The sequence below is a fragment of the Physella acuta genome, unplaced genomic scaffold (genome assembly GCF_028476545.2).
Source record: "Physella acuta isolate Inbredline_101_S28 unplaced genomic scaffold, ASM2847654v3 ptg000146l, whole genome shotgun sequence".
Classification (NCBI taxonomy): Eukaryota; Metazoa; Mollusca; class Gastropoda; family Physidae; genus Physella; species Physella acuta.
Genome location: NW_026731665.1, coordinates 565,109 through 575,881, shown reverse-complemented (window position 1 = coordinate 575,881; position 10,773 = coordinate 565,109). Strand labels below are relative to the sequence as shown.

General features: G+C 34.9%; 1 protein-coding gene across 1 annotated transcript in view; it reads left to right on the top strand.

The window, feature by feature from the left end:
* The window catches only part of LOC131935510 (uncharacterized), a 94,348-nt gene that overhangs the window by 30,290 nt on the left and 53,285 nt on the right, over positions 1–10,773 (top strand). The window lies entirely within an intron of this gene.

Here is a 10,773-nt window from a genome sequence, read left to right as displayed (position 1 = left end):
TATGAAACCATATAATTGCACGTTGTCACTAGAACATTAGAGAGTCCAGCGATCGATTATGAAAACAAATGAGTGGTTTTTAGCGTTAAAAAACACAAAAAAGCAGCCAAAGTGTGATAAATGATTGACCAATCTTCTGAAAACACAAATTAAAAGTTATTTCGTCAGACCGAATCAGATCGCGTAACGCGGTGGTAACAAAAATATAAAATAATACTATATAAGGTTTACTCTGTGAATTACTTCTTGTCACACTAAATGTATACAAAGCTAAATGTTTACAAATCGTAGAGCCGTAGAGCCGGATTTCTATTAGGGGCAGATAATTTAGTTTGATTTTAAACTTACAGGAGGTAACTAAGAAATAACTAAGAGGGGGCTGCTTTCACGGGGGGGGGGTGTAGGGTCGGGGATAGGGGAAAGGGGGGGGGGTTAGTGTTTTAAAGCAAATATTTTCAGTGGCAGCATTGGTACTGTCGAATTCACAAATTATGAATTACTGAAAAGTAGAAAATAAAGCAACTAAATAGCGGCGTATGATACGCTGCGGGTCGGCTCGTTATATATAAAACATCAATACAAGGCCAATGGTCAATCGCAGAGAATCGATTATATTTCTTTGTTAAGATTCATACATACGCGTTTAGATATTGATAATAAATTGCGTTTTAGAGCAGTATACAATGCGAAGCTGAGACATAAAATTCTCGAACACCCCTCTAGCTCAAACAGCTTAGTGTTTTCACTTCATGTAGCCAGAGGGGGGGGGGCAGAGGGGGTGGGGGTTGACCGGACTCCAATTTACATAAATAATTTGGACGTGCTTCAATGCCCATTGTCATTTAAATACAACTTAAGGCAGGGTTAACATTCAAATCCTAAAAAAAAAAAAATATGCTTTGTAAACTCACATAATAGCAAATGTGACAATGGAATCCGCTTTTAAGTGCGTAAACTTAAAAATGGCAATGTGAAAACATTTTATTTCGCAGAAATCGAGCCGCGAGCCTGTCGCAGCCATTTTGTTTCGACATTCCATACTCTCCGTCCAATAAAATTAATCAAACGACACTGATCGGCCTCAAGTAGTGTGTATTAAAGCTATCTTTGGGTGTTCCTAATTCAGTAGCGAGATGCTAAGTTTCAACCAAACAGTGGTTGACTATTGTTCATACATGTGTTGAATGTAGAGTTGAACACCCATCTACGTGTAACATACACGTCACCAAATTGTAATCAGGTCACCAGCATGTAACATACACGTCACCAACGTGTAATAGCGTGCATGTTATAATAATGTCGCAGCTATTGTATAGCTGCTTCTCTTCGTGAATCTTTGAGACAAATTGTGTTGCTTTGTGTATGTGTGGGAAGGAGCGGGGTGTAAGAATGGAGAGGCGCAGTCCTGGTTATAAATATATTTAAGACGTATAAAAAATATTTCATTAATCTAATTTAGATAAATAGTTAGTGAACCAGGTTTTAACCCTAACCTCTTCCTCTCGAGATGTTTTTACCCGAAACCCTAGTCGTAAACACAGTATTCAACGTTTCGCCAGGATTCAAGTTCGTGGATATTAATCGTCAAAACACTAACTGACACTTTGTCATTGATTATGTTTTTCTGAAAAGTGACTTTGATCTTCACACAAATGACGGGGCTTCAAATTATAAAATATGATTGACACCGCTTAAGTTTTATTCAGTCGTCGATAAATATTTTATCGGTTTTATATTTTTGAAACATTTTTCAAGAATACAGTGGATATTAAATTTAAATTATTTTATCATGGCATATTAAAGAAATTACTTTACGTATCCCTGTGTTCATACTTCTAACACTATTCCAGTTCCCGGATATTACACTAAATGTCTGTTATCTCATCGATAAAACATGTAGTCTAGTATGTTGCAAACGCAGCTGTATTTAGAAGTTAGGAAATAGCCATTGGTCAAGCTGTTGAGAGTAGAACCAGGAAGTATGAACCAATCGATTAGCCGACCTATAGAAACGAGCCGATCGGTCACGTGTGACGATTAGTGACCAGTAAAACGTTAAATCAGTTGGGCATTCGACCGTGTAGTAAAAAATTATACAACTATTATAGTTGTTCAATACAATTTTAATGCCACGAAGTATTTATCCTGACTTCTCGTTGTAGGTTATTTCTTAATTTGAATTCCATTTTTTTTACTTTCTCGTATATACGTAGTATAGAGAAAGTCTTGTAATCGTGCAAAAAAAAAAATCGAGATTTTTACAAATCTCGACGTTTTACACCTCACTGATACGGAAAAACATAATTTTGCAATCTTGTCCGTATGTCTGTGTGTGTGTGTGTGTGTGTGTGTGTGTGTGTGTCTGTGTGTCTGTGTGTAAACACGATAACTTTAGTACCGTTACAGCTAGGTTGATGAAATTTCATATATAAGTATTATATCAAAATCGTAGATCCGTTTCAACTTTTGAGCGATTTCCGACAACCGGAAGTGGAACTTTTTCTACTTTGAATTTTTCAAAAGCCTATAACTTGAGTACTATTTCAGATAGATAAATGAAATTTCACATGTAAGTAAAAGATCTAAATCTCTACCTTCTGTTAAATTTTGAGTAATTTCCGTTGAACGGAAGTAGTAATTTACGCTACTTCCGATTTCTCAAAAAACTAATGTAAATTTTTAAAGTACTAATAATATTGCGCACTATTATGCACATTTTGTTTCGGCGTTTGTTTGGTGAGCAATGTTTTTTTCTATGATTCTATTCTATTTTTAAAAGTTTAAGTAATTAAAAATCATGTCTACATTCCAAGTTATATAAGAATATTCGAGAAAGTTTAGGGGAGATCACTCCCGGTTTATTTTTAAAGAAAACATAAATGACATCGTGTGGTCTGAGGTTATATTACTTACACACAATAAATTATATTTAAGAATCAAGAATTTTATGTGTTCACTTTTAATCTTAAAAATTTACTTACTATTTTAATTTAAAAAGTTTCAATTAATGTAATATATTGGTCTAACTTTGATAAAGTATAAAAACTGGTATAACAGCATGCTTTTAATTCTCTAAATCATTTTAGCTACCAATGTTTTTGTTTTAAAATGTGAGGTCGTTCATTTTTTTTAAAACGGTGTATGTCAAGGCTTTTTGTTATAAATATTTATACATCTAAATACATATAGAAATCTAGGCATACTATAAATTTCAGTAAGTATAAAATTAACAGGTGCAATTCACATAATCTTTTTTTTTATGTTCAAGATAGATAAATGGTGGCTTATTATATCGTGTAAAAACATGTATTACTTCCCCTTGAAATGCTATTTTGAAAGAAATGTTTACAAGGTTTGATTAAGTTAGATTAATTTTATTTTTTAACTCACATTTTTGCTTAATTGATTGATTGTTGTTACATTTTACAATAATGGGATTACTTTTGTTGGACTTTTTGTTACTTGATTTAATTTAGTAGCTTCACTGAAAACAATGGTGTTTTATAGCTTGTATAAAATAAACAGAAATGTTTTCGTAACGTGTAGCTTCGAAAATCCCGTGAGATAAGTTACCAGCATTATAGCAGTTTTTAGCACATTCACATTTAAACAGACAAAACAGTTTATACTTTCACAACCCAATATTTTACTTTACTGTAAAACATAAACTGACATAACATTTTATAATTTTTTAATTGTTTGCGATTTTAACTGCGTCAAGGATTCTCATATTTTCCCTCTCAGTTTCAACGGGCTGGGGACCGTCACATAGTACACAGTACAATATGGCCTGATTAAAAATATGGAAGACCGCGTTGGTCATTTACGATCTCCCCCACTCATTAAAACCTGTACAACTCATCCTTCTCACAAGTTGAGTCAAGAAAAGAAAAATATTAATTACATGGAAAAATTATAATACAATATACTACAATAAAAATAAAACTTGGCAAGTTGTTTAAAAGTAATATTAAAACTTGGAGTATTCAAACTTTTGCCAATGAACGTTGAAAAATCGTAAAATATTCTCTTTAGAACATAAGCAAGTGTTTCAAAGCTACTTTAACAAGACTGTTATCCTAACCTTTAATATCGTAAAGCAAAAGGTAGTTTTCAGCTATATATAAGAACAACTTTATGATTATCTAAATATAAATCACTACACGAATACTCTTATATTGATGTTTAACCCTACATGTTTACAAGGAAATCGGTATTAATTAGTTAAGCTATAAACTGTTCTGTTAGAAATTCCCTTGATAAAATAATTAAAATCTTTATAAAAAACTGCCTATAAAATTATCATTCAGATCTTCTGTTAAACTAGTATAAAACGTGAAAAAATTCAAAGGAAAACTTACTCACCTCTACATTTGTAGGACAAAACTCCACAATACCTACATCAGCATCAGGTGTATAATTTGTGTCGAACAATCAAAGTGCGTCTATCATTTCCACGGCGAAATTCTCTTCTTTTAGTTTCACCAGTAGGGTACAGATATCGATTCTTAGGTCTGGTTCCTGATGTAGCATGGCCGTCAGAACACACCTGGACAAATACAGGTTAAACAACTGTTAATTAATTTAATTACTATTCAACTTGCCGTAAATACACCTGGAGAAATACAGGTTCATCAAACGTTAATTAATTTAATAACTAATCAACTGGCCGTCAGAACACACCTGGAGAAATTCAGGTACAACAAACGTTAAGTAACTTACTAAATAACATGATTTACTACACTTCTCTATATTTAATTTATTTAATTAATTTAAGATTATAAAATTAAAAACAAATTAACAGGTACTTAAGTATAATCACCTGTAAATGTGAGGAACATCCGGGCAATTATTGAGCTCATCCAGGTAATTGTGTACTGACATGGGGTTGGGTTCCACTCTGAACAGCATGCACCAAATAACAGCACCCAGCGAGTACACGTCCAGTTTGAAGGGGTCAACTCGGCCATTACACAGAAGTTCAGGCGCCATGAAGGCCGGGGTCCCACCGATATTGGCACTGCATTCAGTCGTGTCTGGCACCACGAAGGAGAGTCCAAAATCTGCGAGGACAGCGTGTCCGTTATCGTCTAAGAAGACGTTGGCTGGTTTAATGTCTGCATGGACGATTCTTCTCTTGTTGAGGTACCTCACAGCACAGGACAGCTGTATCAGGTAAAGTTCCAGGTGATTTGGAGTGAGCTCTGAAAGCCTCTGAGACAGGGTCCCGTTTCTACAGTAAGGCGTGGTGATTGACCAGTAACTTGGACATCGTACGGCCGATATGAGCTTGATGATGTTGGGATGGTCCACCCCCAGCATGGCCTTGACCTCCTGTGTGTACAGCTGCACGTTCATGTCGTCGGCCTGTTGGAGCATGGAGAACATTTTCACCGCCAGTCCGAAGTTGAGATTGTCCGATGTGGCGTGGATAACCTGACCGCTCAAGCCGGTTCCGATGACCGGACCCGGCTTCAGGTGAAACCGGTCGAAAAAGTCTTCTTCTAGGTCCAGTATTATAGGCGTGAATGTTGCCATCACTTTAGTAGGAACAAAACTTTAAAGACTTGTGTGATAAAGTTAAAGGGAATTAAGATAAGCAATCTGTACGGGACCGTAAAATCGAGTCAGAATGACGGAGATTTCTTTAAATTCAAGGGTTTATATAGGTCTACTCTACAGATATTTCCTATTTAACCTTCCCGCCTTTAATATGATAATTAAAGACTTCAAATCAAATGTGTATGCGCAGACGGTATGGACAACAATGGCCGCTGATCAAAGCCTACAGCAGGCAAAACACATCGCCGCAATAGGAGTAGGTAACTCCCCCTTCCAAGTGACCGCTGGTTACGCTTGTGTGAACTTTGAACTGTTTGATGGTTACACAATGGAGGTAAGAGGCGATCACTGACGCCGACGAACAATAGGCCAGACAACACCGAGCATGGACGAAGGTGGTCATTGGAAAATATTGACATTAAGTTAAAAAAAAAACCATTAGCGTACTGAAGGCATGAATGAACATTGTAATCAAAACTGAAAAAAAAAATGTTTGGCTAAGGGAATCTATCTTTTAAAGCAATTAACTGGTGTAGTTGTTAGAACTCTCTGGTTGGTAGTCATTAAGTATCAGTCTTGATTCTATAAGCTTTACTTGTTTGCTGTAGTCATTTAGCGGTAGTAATTAGGCATCATTCTTGATGTTGAGTGGTAGTAATTTAATATCGATATCGATACTTTAAGAATGTTTTGTTTAACACGCATTCAGACATCGCCTTCTACAATAATTTCCGCAGCACGTACTATTTTAGTTTGCATTCACAATTTTTTGTAGAATAGCAGCAGCAATTCTTATCATCGTGGGCATTCGATCATGCAGTAGAAGAGAATTATGGGAGGGAGCAAAGAATAGGTTACAACAGTTAGACAAAGGTACAATAAAATAACACAGTGAAAAATATTTTCCATCTAGAATAGATTTTTTTTGCCTCTGACATGTGACTTACAGCGTCAGTTGTGTGTTCGCTTTAGTATTACAGTTTTCATCATCGGCTTGTGAGGACTGATACAGATTTACAATAGTAATATTTCTTTCTTACTTGTAGCCTACTTTCATTCATTTAAGAGGATTTACTTATACATAGATCTAAAACAAAATAAATAAATAAAAAGCAACCTGAAAATGCAAATGTGTAATTAAATGATGATTCAAGGGATTTTTTTTTATCGGCGTGGTGGGCTGAGGAGGGGGGGGGGTGGGTTTTTAAGTAGAGCTGAAATAAATTTGGGATTACAGAGAATTAAAAAGATACAAATTTTAAGGAATCGGAAAAGTTATGTTATTACAATGAGACACATCAAATCAAACATTCTTCCCTTTCAAACATCTATATCTATAGCAGTCCTCAAACAGTTTTTTTAATTCAATTGTTTTAAACATTCAAATCAGTAATAACAATTTATTTGATAGTTTTACACATCATCAAAGACATGAACATCAATTGCATATATAGTAATCAAATGGAGAAAATAAAATGGCATAAGAACTAGACTAAAAGACGGTGTGCAAACTCGGTTTCTCTTGACAGCTTAGTTTACTGCGCTCCGTTCTTAGCTGCGATGTGAAAAGTTCACATTGTAGCCACCCATGGACAGTAATAGAAACGACCGTGGGAGAAGGGTCTCTATAATACTCATACTGATCTATCATTCCAAAACTTTCCATGACACAAAATTGACCCTTGGCGATGAGGGCACGCTACCTTGAAATATCCGCCAGTCCAGTTGAGTAGGGGGGGGGATGTGTGTATGTGTGGGGGGAGGGGGGGTGAGGTGTGTATCGCTTTCTACCATTCAGGTTGTGCACTTTTAAAACCTGGGAAAGACTGTTCTAATGTTAATTTACTTGAGGGCTGATCGAGTGATGTTTGGCTAGAGACTGTCTAAATTAAAATTATACTTTATGTATTGCTTTCCTGTACATTTTTTTTTCAGTTAAGTGAGAGTTCCCAATCTATGTCTTAGCTTTGCTTGAAATATTTCTTTTAACTCTATGTCCGTGTATTTTGTGAAAAAATATCTGAATTTATTCCTAATTTGCCATACAGTCGATCTATAAATAGCCGTTGCAACTAGTGTGTTTTCGTATTCTGTTCTTTGTCTAGTCGTGTTAATTTAAGTTAAGTGTGATTGCTTTATTTGTTGTGACTGTTTGATTGGTGGTGTTTAATATTTTTGCAAGTGTTTGCTTTTCTTTCTGTACTAATATACAATCTAAATAAATGTGTTTCTCAGTTTCTTGTATATTTTGTTTACACGTTTGACATGTTATTTTAACATTTTGATTTGACTTTGTATTTCGTGAAACTGGAGTTGTATTAAAAATCAGTCTGTATGCTACCTCCCTTTCTTTTGGTGTAATGCGTTTATTATGTAGGTTTCTAAATGTATCTTTAATGTCCATTATATTGTGTTCCCTGGCTCAACTAATTCTCGTGTATAAGGGTGTCGCTTTTTTTATTAGGATGTCGTATATTTTTTTGTGTGACTTCCGCAATAATGCTATTGTTTCCTTGGAATGTTGTTAGCGTTTCTTTGTAAAAGCTGCCTATGTCATTTCCCCCATAGTGTGGTGTTGTGATGTTTAATTTTAAAATGCTCTTTATGTTTAACCCTATGTAGTATTGTGCTAATGGATGATAATGTGGTTCTATCCTGATTCTATCTAGATGTTTTAATCGGAAGGTGTTTATTTTAGTATGAATGTCGTGTAGCCCTATACCTCCATTTAATTTGTTTTGCATTAAGGTTTTGTGGCTAATGTTTCTAATCGTGTGTTTGAAAATGAACTCTCTAATGTGCTTGTTTTTTTTTTAATAAATGAGTTGGGTATTGTAGAGTTCGTTGCTACGAAAATTATTTTTCAAATGATATATCTGTTTACTAATGCAGCTCTGGCAAAAATGGTTGTATTGCAGTATTGGTATTTTTCCAGATTGTGATTTATTTTATTTTTCATTGTGGCCCAAGTTTCTTGGTCGTCTTTGGTGGGATCGCTGGTATAGGTTATTCCATAAATTCTGAGTTTGTCTGTTATTGTGATGTCTATGTGATAATTATCTTTACCTTTCCATTTACCTAAACCCATTACTTTTGGTTTTTCTGCGTTTATTTTTCCCCCGCTTCCTTTCCCAAAGTTGTTGAATTTTTCTATTACAGTCTGTATTGCCTTTTCTGTTTGTACTAAGAAAGTAGTGTCGTCTGCGTATGCAAGTATTTTCTTGCCTACTGTGTTTGGAATGTACAGTCCTTTAATCGAGTTGTCCTGTCTAATGTTTTCTAGTAAGGGTTCTAAGCTAAGAATGTATAGTAGGGGAGATAAAGGACAACCTTGTCTAACTGATTTCTGTATGTGAAACGCTCTTGTAACACTGTTGTTTATTAATAAATGACTATGTACATTGTTATATGTTATTTTTATCCATGTTTTAAAATAGTGTCCTAAGTTGTAAGCATCTATTGTTTTCATTAGCCATGTATGATCTACTCTATAGAAAGCTTTCTGTTGGTCGATGCTAAGAATTGCTAGTTGTGTGTCTTTCTGCGTGCTATAATGTATGATGTCTATGATTAAGTGCGTGTGGTTGTGTATGTTTCTACCTCTACCTGGTATGCTATACTGCTGATCGGGGTGTATTAATTTAGGTATGAAAGGTTCGAGTTTCTTAACTAAAGTTTTTGTCAATATTTTATAATCACTATTGAGTAAAGATATAGGTCTGTAATTTATAATTTTTGTCCTGTCCGTATCATTTTTTGGAATGAGTGTTATATATGCCCTATTAAAATCTGTAGCACAATCCTCTCTTTCATGTGTGTCTTGAAATGTAGTGTGTAAAAGGAGTATTAAGTCATTTTTGAAGGTTTTATAAAATTCACTTGTTAGTCCGTCTGGTCCTGGAGCTTTATTTAGTTTTAGTCCGTCTATCGTCTTTGATATTTCCTCTTTAGTAATTGGAGCGTTGATTTTGGTACAGTCATCGTTGTCTAGCTTTGTTGTGTAATTAAGATAATGTTCTTGTATTTCATAGTCTGTTTCTTCCTTGTTGAAGAGGTTTTAATAGTATAAAGTAAACTGACGTTTTATACTTTCCAGGTCATTTGTTATAGTCCCGTTGTCATCTGTTATGCTACATATCTGTTTACTGTTGCAGTGTATTTTTTCCAAAATGGTGTTGTAATGGGAGGGGTCTTCGTTGCTTATCATGTCTATTCTACTACGTATTAGCGCTCCCTTGTGTCTATGTGTTTGCATTTTGTTTAATTCTGATTCTACTTTTTCAATTTTGTCCTGAGATGCATTATGACTGATTAACGTATCTAGTTGTCTGTCCAGTCGTTCTTCCATAATTTTCCTATCCATGTTTATTTGCCTGGCTATTCTGATAGAGTATTCCCGTACCATGTATTTAAAATCTTCCCAGTGCTCTAGTGCATGTGTGTTTGGTGCTCTCTGTGTGAATTCTGATGCTAGCTTCCTTATTTCTGCGATGTATTTGCTATTTTCTAGAAGTGTGTTGTTGAGTTTCCAATATGTATTCTTTGTTTTGTGAGTGGGGTTAATTTGTAGTTGAGCAATAACTATTTTGTGATCTGTAAATGTAAGTGTCTGAGCAAGGTGTTTTACTTTGTTTACCGTTATACTTTCATGAGCATATATTCTGTCTAGCCTAGCTGCGCTATGATGTGTTCTGCTGTAGTGTGTTGTTTTAGTGAAACTTAGATGTGCATTCTTGTAGGTGTCTTTTAAGCTTGTCGTTTTTAGTATATTGTTTAATGTATTAATTTGTTCTTTATCGTGTTTTAGCCTTTTCGTTTTCCTGTCATCTTGCCCTATTAGGTCTGTATCGTCAATGACCATATTAAAGTCACCTACTAAAAGTATCGTCTTGTTTTTGTATTCGGTATTTATAAGTTCATAAAGCGTGTGGTAGAAATGTTTTTGTTCTTGTCTATGTGTTGGGGCGTATATTATTATATTGATGATTATTTCTGTTTTGTCAATATCAAATGTGATGCATGCTATCCTGCCCTGTTTATCCGTGTATGTACTTTTAATGTTGTGTTTGTTTGATGTACAAAGTACACTGGTTCCTCTTCAGTCAAAACCAGTACTGTGCAGTGAGTTATTGATACCGATGTATGCATCTAGTTTATTAGCTTATTCTGTAGTCCCAATGTTAGTTTCCTGTAAAAGTAAGACGTCAATAT